This window comes from Cryptomeria japonica, chromosome 11 (assembly GCF_030272615.1).
Source record: "Cryptomeria japonica chromosome 11, Sugi_1.0, whole genome shotgun sequence".
Classification (NCBI taxonomy): Eukaryota; Viridiplantae; Streptophyta; class Pinopsida; order Cupressales; family Cupressaceae; genus Cryptomeria; species Cryptomeria japonica.
Genome location: NC_081415.1, coordinates 586,354,132 through 586,369,030, shown reverse-complemented (window position 1 = coordinate 586,369,030; position 14,899 = coordinate 586,354,132).

Sequence of the window (14,899 nt, the reverse complement as noted above, 5' to 3'; positions counted from 1 at the left end):
GGTGAGATAAAGTATTTTATAGGTTTACAAATACTGCAAATGAAAGATGAGATTTTCATCACTCAATCCAAGTACATAAAGGAAATCTTGAAGAAATTTGGAATGGAGGATTCTAAACCCGTAAGTACTCCTATGACTACTAACTGTAAACTATCAAAGAATGATGAATTTGCATCTGTTGATGAGACACTTTACCAATCTATGATTGGAAAGCTGCAATATGTTGTTCACAGCAGGCTGGATATAGCACATGCAGTAGGAATAGTTGCATGATTTTCTACAGATCCCAAAGAAACCCATATGACAGCAATCAAGAGAATTTTCAGATACCTAAGAGGCACTAAAGATTATGGCTTAGTATATGAAAAGAGGAAGATTTTGATTTAAAAGTTTATACTGATGCTGATTGGGCAGGAAGCATTGATGACAGGAAAAACACAAGTGGTGGAGCTTTCTTCTTAGGAGATAGACTAGTAAGTTGGCTTAGCAAGAAACAAGGATGAATTTCACAATCAACAGTTGAAGCTGAATATGTCGCTGCAACATTGAATTGTACAAATATAGCATGGATCAAGCAACTGTTGGAAGGTATAAATGAGAAAGTTACTGAGCTAGTAACTATGTTCTATGATAATACTAGTGCCATTAACATTTTAAAGAATCTGGTAATGCACTCTAAGAAAAAGCATATCTCTATAAAGTATCATTATCTCAGAGAAGAAGTTCAAGAGAAGAAAGTTGTGCTAGAATATATCAGTTCAAAGGAGCAAATAGCAGACATCTTCACAAAGTCACTGCCAAGGGACACTTTTGAGTATCTCAGAAGCAAGTTAGGGGTCCTACCCCTATCTTCTACTCACTGACAAAGTTCGGTGAAAGCATCAATTTGATGACTCCATCGAATATTATTTGTGGATTGATGCCGATTTATGCACTTTAGGAGGTTTTCTAAAGGTGTGCAGGAAATAGTGATTGGAGACAAGTTTCTCTGACCGAGACTGAGATGATACATGTGTAACATAGCAAGGAAATTACTTCAAAGGAAGAATTCATGCATTAGTTTTTTTTCTTTTTGGCATTGTTGTCAAAGGGGGAGAAGACTAAATGGAGAAGATAACAGCAAACCAATGACAGGGGGAGAAGACTTCAGGAGAAGATTCAATCAGCTCAAGGATAATAAGAAAAGTATATACAACAATCTGAATCCGAATCAGTTGGAACAAATCAAGTTGGTATTACCATTTAATTGTGGGTTTTGTCATCAATGCCAAAGGGGGAGATTGTTGGCATTACAATAGAAAGGAGATTGTTGTCATTTCAATAAGGATATTGAGAAGGTTGTTGGAGATTGTTGATATAACTGAAGAAGGATGATTACTATCTTAATAATATTATTTCATCATTGATGTCAAGAAATTAATTTTCTAATTCAGTATGATGTTGCCATATCTTGAGAAGTATGTTTTGATGAGTATTAAGAGGTCGATAAGCGACACAGAAAGAATGTGATAATAAATGGGAGATATAAGTTATTCAATGGGAAACTATTATTGAGTTAGACAATGATGAGATCATGTTGTTTTGATTGTTTTGATATCCTACACATGTTGATTTTAAGTTTAATATTGTATTATGTTACCGAGCAAGGAACCTAGTCGGTAAACCCTAAGGTTATTGATATCGGTTAAAGAAGGTAGAATGTCTACCGAGTCAAGTTCAGTATTAACCAAGTAACAACCGAGTTATAATAGATTGCATTGGATAGATAAAGGCATTATTTAATGAAGGATGTTGATGAGCTGGAGATGAATAAATGATTGGTATGTCGTGCAAGAAGTTTGTTAAGGATCGACGACATGGAAAATACAGGAGGAAGATCTATAGCACAGATTGAACCGCAATAACCTAGCACAAGTTCCAAGGAAGGAATGCAAGTTCCAAGGCGAGGTAAAACATTTTCAGATCAAAGAATATATTGAACCTAGTCAAGTTTGATGATCTGATGACTAAGATTGATCATGGGAATTGTGATCAAGGAGATTAAGCGGTTAGAAATTGTTTATAAATAAGGAATTGTTGATAAACAATGTATGTGGGCAAATGTATGCACAGTGATGTTATAGGAATGTTTACCAAGCTCAGAAGCTTGAAGATCTGATTGAAGAACAGATTGAGAAGCCCAGCAAGCCCAACAAGGGATTAGATAAGTCTTATGACAAGATTGTTTTGAGCAAATAAGAATCTATTTTAGCATTTCAGATGTGAAGTTGCAGATATATTTATTATTGTTATTTATTTTGTAAGTGACAGGAAATGTCTTAACTGAGTGGACCTAACAGTCTTATTTGTAAACCCTCTAGCAAGGTAACATTCTAAATGAGTGTTTGAAATCCTTTGCCAAGGTCACTTCTAAGCAAGACTCTAACAAGCAAGACTCTAACAAGTCTAAGGGAAATCCCTTAACCGGGTGACATCTAGCAATGTGTTTGTAATCTTTAACAGTATTTGCTTTTAACCGAGCATACTCTAGAAGGGTATATTTCTTAGTGGGTCTGAAATCCCATAGTGGTTTTTCCCTATTTGGGTTTCCACGTTAAATCTGGTGTTATATGTGTTGTGATGTTATCTGTTCATAAGTTTGAATGTTTTACAGTTTTGGTTATGTATTCTGAAGTATAAGCTACTGAGGTTGAATCTGTTGAATATATTGAAGATTAAGTTTGTATGATTCACCCCCCCCCCTCTTATCTTATTTACTATTAGCATCAGAGCTTTATAGTCATCACCTATTAACACTTATCAACTCTGGCACTTTGGAGAACTGGCAATGTTCACCGGCAAGCAAGTGACTTTATGAACAGTCACCGGTATCTAGTTCACTGACAAGATATATAGTTCACTGGCACTTGGACTGACATAGAAAACACTTGGTTATGTCGAAGACATCATTTGGACACTTTGTCTTAGAGATTTGTTCATTGGTATATTCGTATTTGCATATTAGTTGTTACCGGCAAATAGGTCAAGAATAAGCACCAACAGGCTTATCTATTCCAGATCAGCACGACACACTTTGGAGATGATTTATTATTGTTGTAAATACATTAAGCCGACGTGTATCAAATATTGCATCGGTTATTGTTTTACTTGTAAATTGTTTTTATTGTAATATCTTTAGAGCCGACCTACTAAAATTGGTCTTAGGTTATGATATAAATGTAAGATCTTATTTGTAAGATTAGAATGTGAATGTGAAAGGGATTGTACTTTGGTATATGCAAAAATAAGTAGAGCTATACATGCAAACATCATTTGAAGGTTGAAGGAAGCTTTTTGTGAAGGTAATCATAACTACACCGGTACTGAATCCAGCATAGAAAGATGCTATTTTGAGCAGTACATCTTTATTGGATTTAACCATCCAATTGTAGTCTGTGTGACTCTTATTTTGTGATTGAGCAGTAAGCTCTAGGCGCTTGGCCTTTTTGCATGTGCAGACCCCATTTGTATACACATACTATCTACAGTAGTATCATCTGATTGTGGGTAAGGTTTCCCACCGTTGTTTTTCTCCTTACAGGGTTTCCACGTACAAATATTGGTGTTATGTGTTGTGGATGTTATTGTCTTTTTGTTTCATGCATTAATCTTTACCGGTACTACAATTAACTAATAAACTGTCTACCGGCATAAAGTTTGGTTTACCAATATTAAGCATTAAGTTGGTTAATTTGTTTTGGTTTAAATTTATTTGACAACTGATTCACCCCCACTCCCCTCTCAGTTGTCTCTGAGACCTAACAGAATCAGAGCCTGTTAATCTGACTAGGTACAAGTCTATGATAGGAGGTTTACTGTATTTGACAAAAACAAGACTTGATATTATGAATGCAGTATGTATTGTTTCAAGATTTCAGAGTAATCCTAAAGAAAATCACGAATCAACAGAATCAAAATATGTTGTAGTAGCAACTAATTGTACACAGGTATTATGAATTAAGCAAATGTTGAAGGACATAAAGGTAAAATGCAAGGAACCCATAATCATTCACTGTGATAATATGGCAACAATTGATATATCTAAGAATCCGGTATTTCACTCAAAAACTAAACATGTTTCTATCAAATTAATTTTTCTGAAAGAGAATGTTGAAGCAAAAGAAGTGAAATTGATTTATGTGAATACTAAAGAGTATATTGCAGATATCTTTACTAAACCTTTTCCTAAGGAAACTTTTGAATATCTTAGGGGGCATCTTGTAGTTATACCCTCACCGGTAGAAACTTAGACAATTGGAGCATGGCATCAGACCGACAGAATTAACAGAGAAATTTTTTTTCCGGCTTTGATGAGGAGAGCTACTTCTTAGGGGGAGTAGTTGGATAAATTGATAAGTTGGTATTTTTTGATAAGTTCTTTGAACTGATTATATTTGGTTTTATTACTTTGGCATTTGATGTCAAAGGGGGAGAGATATCTATGGAAAAACACTTTATCTTTTGGGGAGAGATTATTCCTAGGGGGAGAGATATTATGTATTTTGATTTTGGTTAATGATCTCTTTGGGAGATTGTTGGTTTTTGGTTTTTGGCATTTCTGCTTTGGCACTTAGATGGCTTTTCCATCTTGTGTTGCCATCAATACCAAAGGGGGAGATTGTTGGTATTTTGGATATGTTGATATGGTTTTGTCATTGATGTCAACACTTGTCAACACTTGAGAAACACTTGGAGATCTTTGGTTATGTTCACCGACATGTTCAGTGACTTATGCACAGTCACTGGTATCTGGTTAACCGGCAAGATTATATTGTTCACTGGAACTAAGGATGATCTATTATCATCTGGAGATTACTTGGTTATGTTGAAGACATCATTTGGACACTTTGTTTTGGTGATTTGTTCATTGGTCTAATCGAGTTTGCATATTTGTTGATACCGGCAAATAGGTCTAGGATATGCATCGGCAAGCTTATCTATTCTAGATCAACACATCACATTATGAAGATGATTTATTATTATTGTAAATGCATTGAGTTGACATCATGCATCGCATATTGATTCATTTGTAATTAATTTTATTGTAATATCTTTTAGTGAGCCGACCTACTCATTTGGTCTTAGGTTTTGGTATATATGTAAGATCTCATTTATGAGATTGTGTGGTAGAGTGTGGAAAAGGATTGCAATAAGGTATATGCGAATATAAGTAGAGCTATATATGCAGACATCATTCAAGATTGAAGGAAGGTTTGAAGAAGGAAAATCAGAGCTTAACCGACACTGAATCTAGCATATGAAGATGCTATTTTGAGCAGTACATTATCATTGGATTTAACCATCCAATTGTAGTCAGTGTGACTCCATTTTGTGATTGAGCAGTGAGATCTAGGTAGTTGGCCTTTCTGCATATGCAGAATCCATATTGTAAACAGATACTATCTACAGTAGTATCATCTGATTGTGGGTAAGGTTTCCCACTGTGCTTTTTCCCCTTACAGGGTTTCCACGTACAAATAATTGTGTTATGTGTTGTGTATGTTATTTGTCTTTCTGTTTCATGCATTAAACTTTACCGGTACTGCAATTAACTGTTAAACTATCTATCAGCATTAAAGTTTGGTTTATCAACATTAAGCATTAAGTTTGGTTAAGTTAGTTTTGGTTTGTATTTATTGGACCACTGATTCACCCCCCTTCTCAGTTTCCTCTGGGACCTAACATATTTCATGTTCAAGAGATCCTTCTCATATTAGTTCTACTATTTATGTTGTTGTTGAATGACAATGAGTCTTCTAGCACCATTTTCAGTATCTTTCCCTAAAGCAGTGAGCCTTTGTTTAGGAAGTCCTTATCTTGTATCTTTCTTAAAGTTATACACCTTAGTTCTATATGTCCACTAGGTGTTGTTTCTCCTTGGAAGTGAGCCTAAAACTTTGTAATCATTTTTATTCATATTGTGAGTTAGGTTCTCACCATGGTTTTTCCCAGTTAGGGTTTTCCACATAAAATTTGGTATTCGTGTGTTGATGGTTAGTAAGTTTTTCAATAGTATTTTGTATGGTTGAATGTGGTCTATAATTAATCTATTTTGAAGTTCCAGACTAATTCACCCCCTTCTCAATCCTTGGTTTCAAAAAGCTAAAACAAGGTCCAAGAATCAAAGAAGAGAATGAAGATCACAAATTTGACATTGGCATGAGTAGAATAAGGAATAATCAAGCAATAGAAGGTTGGAATGCCAAAGTGAGGCCTAAGTGAGCATGAAATTGTGTGAGGGTATAATTTATGACACTAAAATGTTGAATGTTGTTTGCTTGATTGAAGAAGATAGATGCCAACAAATAAGCATTAATGACTAATTCCTACAAAAAAGCAAAAAAAAAAAATTGTTTCTCTAATGCTATGTGATCTCTTTAAATAATATTATTCTACATATCTAATGATGTGAAATTGTCATGGATGATAACTTTAAATACACAACTTTATGCATAATCCAAACCTTTTGGTGTCCATGCCAATGGATTATAGTAAGATCTTGAAATGCCAACATTTGAAAATAGACATGTGAATTTTGAAAAGGAGAATACAAATGTGCCTACAATTTAATTCAAGATACCTATACTATTAAAAAAACGGACACAAATATGCCTACAATTTAATTCAAGATACATAAACTTGTGAAAAATCACTTCAAATAAAGATTCAGATCAACAAAGTAATGAGACCAATCAATTATACAATGTACCACATGTCCAAAATAATGTCATAAAAATAATACTTTTCTTTTCCGCGATTAAAAATCATCCTTAGATTCTATTTGTTTTTAATGAAAGAAAGAATTATGAACTTAAAGATAGTTCTAATGTTGTACAAGTTTTAACTTGAGGAGGATAATGAAGGTTGTATGTAATAAGTGCCTAATTATTTTTCTAATTATTCCATCGAGGAATTAACTTTGTTAGTCACTCTTTACCTAGGTTAATAATGGTGATCTATTCATAATTGCTTCTTCACTTAACAATACAACTCATTGTGATTGCAAGAACAAAAAATATATATACCAAGACAAGATAAAACATTGAGTTTATAGAGGTTTTCCTAGGTCACACGTAAATTGGGAATTAACCCTTTGATGAATGAAATAGAAAAGACAGTGTGCCCTTGTTAGACAAAAGCTAGACCTAGAATTAAGATGCTTAATTGAAATGTTATACCTTCTTTATGAATCTCCTTTGCCTTGAAGTCTTCATAAAAATGTCGATGTTTTCATGTAGGAATTCATGTATCTCTTCAAATAGAATTGATGATGGATCCCATCTTGAATGCTTAAAATTTGAATACTTGTCCTCTCCTTCATTTCTCTAATGATGCTTGATTTTATTCTCATTTGATTTTGAATTCCTCTTGATGAATTGTAGTTGAGGGATGTTTCAAATGAGGGGATAATACTTTCTTTTATATCTATCCTCATGAAACATATTGAAAACTATGAAGGTAGCTGACATTGAAAATCATTTCCAACTCAATATTTTTCGACTGAACTAGAGGGTTAAAAAATGAGCCCTTTTGATCTGGACTATGGTGTTAGAATAAACAATGGACAACTGAGAGGGATGGGTGAATCAGTTGTCAACATATTATATCAACAAAATTACTTTATAACCTTTAACCGGAGCACATAAACATTGAATACTGGAATAGTAGAAACAGATACTAGTAAGCAATAAAACTTAAGAATGAAACAAAGAATTAACACAATGCAACCATACCACATAACACCATGATTTGTACGTCAAAAACCCGGTAAAGGGAAAAATCATAGTGGGAATCCTACCCACATTCAGATAATACTTCTGCATAAAGTATGTGATACAATAAGGGGCTTACACATGCAGGGAAGCACACTGCCTAGAGCGTATTGCTCATTACAGAGGAATCTCACTAACTTTAGAGAGGTTATAACCACCTCAATATAATTGGACAACAATCCAGAAGAATGAACTACCAATGATAGAATCGACCATGCCTGATTTCAGTCCTGGTTAAGCTCAATTCCGGAGGTTGTTGACCTCTTACATAAACCCAATTTTATTTTCAATGATCAACCAAATCCTCTATCTGAATGATATTACATTATTCACATATTTAATTCATTGACCATGACCACGATCTACAATGAGATCTTACATCAATTTATACAAACCCTAAGGCCTAAACCAATTAGGTCAGCCACCTAAAAGATATTACAATAAGATCATTAAATGCATCCATATTACAATGATATACCATGTCGGCTTTAGAAAAAAACAACATTGACCAATCCATAAATCATCTTAGTAATGTGTAGACAACATGTTACATGATATCGATCCATAGCCTAGATAGATACCAGACCTAATTTGGGTCCACCATGCCAAAGCGATGTCTCCAATCAGTTGAGGCATGAACAAAGATCACCTTCTACATCCTAGATTCCATCTAGAAACCACACCAACACCACTTATGCATCATGTCAAATATTCTCAGTAAAAGCTCTCCCGAGAAAGCCCTAAACCCTTATCGATATAGGCTTACTAGAATGTATGATAGCATCCGATTATCAAGCTAATACCAACTGACCAAAACATACTCTAGAAACATGAAAACACACTAAACGAAACATATTCCATTGATCCAAACATGCTGGTAGTAACCAAGTGATAGTCCCTTCTGCTGGTAACACTAGTTCTTCTACCGGTAACCAAAATTTGTCTATCAGTAACCAATCATAACAACTAGTATTGACATCAATTAAAAAACATCATTGTGACACATAATCAATTCCTTCATATTGCCAACAATCTCCCCCTTTGGAATTGATGGCAACACTAGATGTGAAAAAGAAAACATCTAAGTGCCAAGAAATGCCAAAAATGTCATAGAAGATATAACAATGAAAAACTGAAAAATCCCAACAACTCCCCCTAAGGAGTCCAGTCAAATTTGAAACTGATCTGAATCTCTCACCCATATGATATATTATGACATTATTTTTCACATCATGTATCTCTCCCCCTTTAACATTACTGCCAAAGATATGACATAGATATCAAAATCTTGTAAGTCTCAAAGTTGACTACTCCCCCTGAGTAGTAGCACCACTACATCAATTTGGAGCAAAGGCTAAAGTTGATGATGCATACTGGATTAATTTTTTGCTCCAACAATTAAGTTTCTGTCGGAGGGGTAGATACCCCTAACCTATCTCTCAAATACTCAAATGATTCCTCAGACAATGGTTTAGTGAATATATCTGCAATCTGCTCTTTAGTGTTCACATAAACCAGTTTGACTTCCATTTATTCCACCTTTTCTTTCAGAAGTTATATTTTATTGATATGTGCTTAGTCTTAGATTGAAATACTTAGATATGTCAATAGCTGCAGAGTTATCACAATAGATAACTACTGGTTCACTACAATTTAAATTTATATCCTTCAACATTTTTTTTCATCCATAAGACCTGAGTGCAATTAGTTGCTGCTGCAATATATTCAGCTTCTGCACTAGATAAAGAAATGCATGACTATTTTTTATTGATCCATGAAACCAATTTCTTTCCAAGATATAAATCTCCACCAGAAATGATCTTCATGTCATCAGTATCTCCTACCCAATCTGTATTTGTATATGCACATAAAGTGATGTTATCATCTCTAGAGTACCATAAGCCATATTCTATTGTTTCTTGCAAATACCAGAATATCCTTTTTACTGCACATTCATGATTTTATTTAGGATTACTTTGATATCTTGAAACAATACTTGCTGCATTCATAATATCTAGTTTATTCTGAGTTAGATATAACAAGCCACCAATCATAGACTTATACCTTGTTGAATTTACTGGAGCAGATGTGTCTTTGATAGATAATTTCTCATTTGTCACCATAGGAGTACTTACCAGTTTGAAATTATCCATGCCAAACTTCTTCAAAAATTCCCTTAGATAATTAGTTTGACAAATAAAAATGCCTTTGTCAGTTTGAGTAATCTACAAACCTAATAAAAATCTCATCTCACCAATAATAGACATTTCAAATTCATTCGTCATATTATTAGAGAATTCCATGCATAATTTATCTTCACCCCAAAAAATGATATCATCAACAAATACTTCAATAATCAGAATATCATCATCAATGATCTTGTAATATAAATTGTTGTCAGCACTGCCTTTAATAAAACCAAGCTTCAAAAGATATTTATCCAACCTTGCATACCAAGCTCTAGGAGCTTGTTTCAATCCATATAATGCTTTCCTTAACCTGCAAACCATATCTTTGTCATCTGTGAGTGAAATCCATCAGGTTGCTCAACGTATACTTCTTCCTCAAGTTCACCATTCAAAAATGTACATTTATCATCCATTTGATAGGCCTTATAGTTCTTGTATGCTGCATAGGCAAGAAATAGTCTAACAACTTCAATTCTAGCTACAGGTGCAAATGTATCACCATAATCAATTCCTTCCATTTGATAATATCCTTTTCAAACTAGTCTAGCCTTGTTTCTTACAACTTGACCATCCTCATTTAGTTTATTTCTAAAAACCCATTTAGTTCCAATAACATTCTTATTTTTAGGTCGGGGAACTAAAGTCCAAGTCTTATTCGATTTTATCTGATCTAATTCATCTTCCATAGCCTTTAACCAATATTCATTTTTACAAGCTTCAATAATAGATAACGGTTCAATTTGGGAAATAAGACATACCTCTTCATTTGCTAGTCTTCTTCTTGTCATAACTCCCTTGTTTCTATCTCCAATGATTTGATCTTCAAAATGATTTAATCTTACAAACCTTGGTATCTTCTGAACTTTAGGTTCTCTATTCTGATCCTCAATCACAGTTGAATTTTCTGATTGTGCCGATGTAACTGTCTCAATGTCTTGTACCGGTTGAGGCATTACCATATCAGTTAATGATCATTTCCATTGTCGGATCTCTGTCATATGATAAAGATTGATCTTTGTATTGCTCATCCACTTTCATATTTTTTCTCTCTACAATTTTATGTAATCGTTTGTTATAACATCTATATGATTTTCTCTTAATTGAATATCAAAGAAATATCCGTTCATCACATCTAGGATCAAACTTCCCAGTTGAATCATCCCTTTTGATATAAGATTTACTTCCAAAAATTCTGAAATATTTAAGAGTAGGTGTATGTCCAAACCATAATTCATAAGGAGTTACCAGTTTCACCTTTGATATGAACTCTGTTGAATGTGTAGATTGTTGTACTCACTGCTTCTCTCCAGTAGATGTGAAGCAATTTGGTTTCCATCATCATGGTTCTTGCTGCATCCAAAATGGTTCTATTCTTCCTTTCCAGTACTCCATTCTGCTGAGGAGTCTGAGGCTCAGATAATTGTCTCCTAATTCTATTTATTCCATAATAACTATTAAATTCATGAGATGTGAACTCACTGCCTTGATATGATCTCAGACATTTGATTTTCAATCTAATTTATGTTTCTGCCATTGCTTTAAAGATCTTGAATTTCTCAAAAGCTTCAGACTTCTCCCTTAGAAAAGTCACCCACTTCATTCTAGAATAATCATCAATTATTAGCATGAAGTATCTATCACCTTGAAAGCTTCTGGTCCTTGCTGGACCACATAAGTTAGTATGAGTCAAATCAAGCACATCATTAGCTTTATCATGTATGCTCTTAAAAGAAGTTCTAACTTGCTTTCCCAATTAAAAGTCCTTACATATCAAATTATGAGGCTTTATAATCTTAGGTATATCTCTAACTCCCTTTGTTGAATTGATCTTAACAATACAATTAAAATTAACATGATACAACATCTTATGCCTGTAAAGCGGAAAATCGCGATCGAACCCTAGTTGTTCTCCCCTCTTCCAACTCCGAGGAGAGAGAAGGGAGGTTTGCTAGGATTCGATGGTTTTCACTTAGGGGAGAGACTTTACATTCAAAAGAGGGGTTGAAACTCATAAGATCCAATCCCACGTAATGCAAGATTGGATGCTAGATGAATTTCAAGGGTCAAGACAGCAAGGCTACCCTCTTTTGTACAGAATATTGATAAAGGAATTGAGCTAGGAATGCATAGAAAGTGACAAAGATTTGCTTATAAACTGAGTTCGGATTATAGGATGAAGCTGCGGACCTGGAATTAGCAGTAAAATGTCGATACGGCGCTGTCCTGCAAATTTGAGCAAAAGTTGTCGGGACGATGGCGCCCGACGCCACGGTCCTCTGAAAAATCCGCGAAACGAAGGGGGATCTGTTCGTCTCTGCACAAGGATTCCAGATCTTCAATTTCAGCCGCGTACCTGCAACCTACACATAGAAAAGCGAAGACGATTGGGGGGTTAGGGATTAAGGGTTTGCCTTTAGGTCAAACCCCGGTTTTGGAATTAACCAAGAAATGAGCAAGAGCTGTAAATGTAAATGACTGTAAAACAAGTACTAATACCTTGTTCTAAGGATGTTTGTATCCTTATGTGCGAAGGTTTAGATGTTGTATGTTGTATGTTGTAGTAGTATGTGATCTCCTCTTCAATGGTTGAATCCTTGTCTTGAATGCAACACTTAGCCTTGAATGGAGACTTGAAATGATCAATTGCTTGAAGGAATGCTTGAATGCTTGAATGCTTGAGTACTTAAGTATAGTTTCCACGCTTTGTACACATATCCTCTTCATGCCCAATGAGAGAGAAAAATGTAGTTTATATACTTGTCAATTAGGGCTGATAGACTAATTTTCCCGACCTTAGGCCGACCAAGAAAGTTTATTTTCCAAATTGCAAACAAAAAGACCCGAAGTCCAAAGGAGACCGGGCCCAAAATAGGACCCAGGGACCAGGGCGCTGGGCGCCCTGGTCTTGGGGACCAGGGCACTGGGCGCTCTGGTCCCACCTCCCGGGACAGCAGGGTGCAAGGAGGTTCAGGCCAGGGTACTTGAAAAATGCATTTTTCAGTGTCATAATCAGGTTTCGGGGTCTCCATTCAGGTTGCGTGTTGCGTCGCCATTGTGAAGACCGAAATGCAGTTGAAATTGCAAGTGTCGCAATTTTAGGACGCTACATTTAGCCCCCACTTTAGCGGGAGTATGTACGCTCATACTTCCGGTAAAGTACAACATTGAAAGACTTTCACCACGTCAAGGAGGCAAGACACACCAAGCCCCCAGTGGACTAAGGATCTTACGACTTCGATTGACAAAGTAAAAGGGAAGATCACGAGGGAGAACCATGACTGTCAGTAGTAAGGTTCCCTCACTATGAGTCATGCAAGAAAGATATCAAAAATTCTCAAGGCAAGGTTAAATTTGCCAAGAAATTCTCAAGTATCTTGAAAAGATATGAACGGGATATATGCCCCCCTACGTTAAAGCGATCGCACACGCCTCACCGGGGGTGATTGTTTTAATGTAGTGATACACATAAGAATGAGAAAGGAAAGGAGCACGTTATCTCAAGGATTTAGCCCCCAAGTGTGAGATAAGCCCAAGGATAATAGACACAAAACACAAAGCACGAGGTGACTTCGCTTTCCTTGGGGTCAGTATGTTGTATGATAAGTCATGTATATATCATATGTATGTATGCATAATTGTTCTTCATTCCCCAATCAAGGAAGGTCACCTAGAAGAAGGGAACACATGTGTCTTTTGAGTCAACATGAGAGAGATCGAGAGATCTCAATGCTTTGCATCGTCCTCAAGTAGACAACACTAAGGACAACAAATAGAAGAATGAGAATAACATATAGAAGAAGTAACACAAGAGAGGAGGAGAGAATCTGCTATGCTAATGTAACTAGTCTAGCACGTCATCTACCCCTCGATCTTGCTGATCAATGTTTCGGGAAGGCAAGGAACACGCTAGAGGAGGAACATTCAACACAGCAGATGGAGCTATCACAAGATCCAAACAAGGGCTATGTTCATGTTCCGAGCCGCGGTGTTCTTGTCGAGGAGCTAGGATAAGTGCTTTAGAAAATTCAGTAGATAAATGGTTATCAATATCAACAAGTTCATATTCACTATCAGAATGAACAGGAGTAACATTTTCATCATGAATAACATTTTCATCTATATCATCATCAAGATTTATAAAAATAGGATTTTTAACTCGCACAGGATCAAGACCATCATGCATCTTATGTTTAGGAGATTTAGGCTCAATGTCCGGCTGAGGAGAAAATGGAATAATGCTTGTTGAAGGTGTTTTTGGAGATTGCAAAGTTTGAGAAGCAGCTGCTTGAGCCCTAAGACGACGCAGAACGATTTCGTCTAGTCTTAGTAGGAAGTGAAGAAGATTGAGGAGGAGGAATGTTCTCATCCCTATCACTTGGGTGTTTAGGTTGTGGTCTCTTAGGCTGGATAATAGGAGAAGAAGAAGGTCTCTTCTCTCTATAAAAAGAAGGAGGAGGGACTGCTCTATACAAAGGAGGAATTTTTGGTTTAGGAAGGAGACCAAGTCCATCATGACGAGGAGGGATGGGTCTACTTTTAGGAAGTTTATTAGATATAGACATAGTCACATCCATAGGGATGGGTTGGGAATCTTCTTGAGGAAAGACATTAGTTTTATCTTTCAAAGGAAGAACTTCCTTCTCAAGAATGATAGGAATGTCAAGTTTAGGTGTTCTAGGTTCACTTAGAGATAGGATCATATCTGTTTTCCACTTTTGATAAGATTTGAAAAGATGATCACTTCGCGGAGGAAGAGATTGGAATTGTTTAGGCCAAAAGTAATCAATAGGAACACTAGAGGTTCTTTCAGCTGGTTTAAAGAGACTATGATTGACAGTAACAACTTCACCATTATGGGGAAATTTCAAACACTTATGTATAGGAGAAGCAATAGCTTTC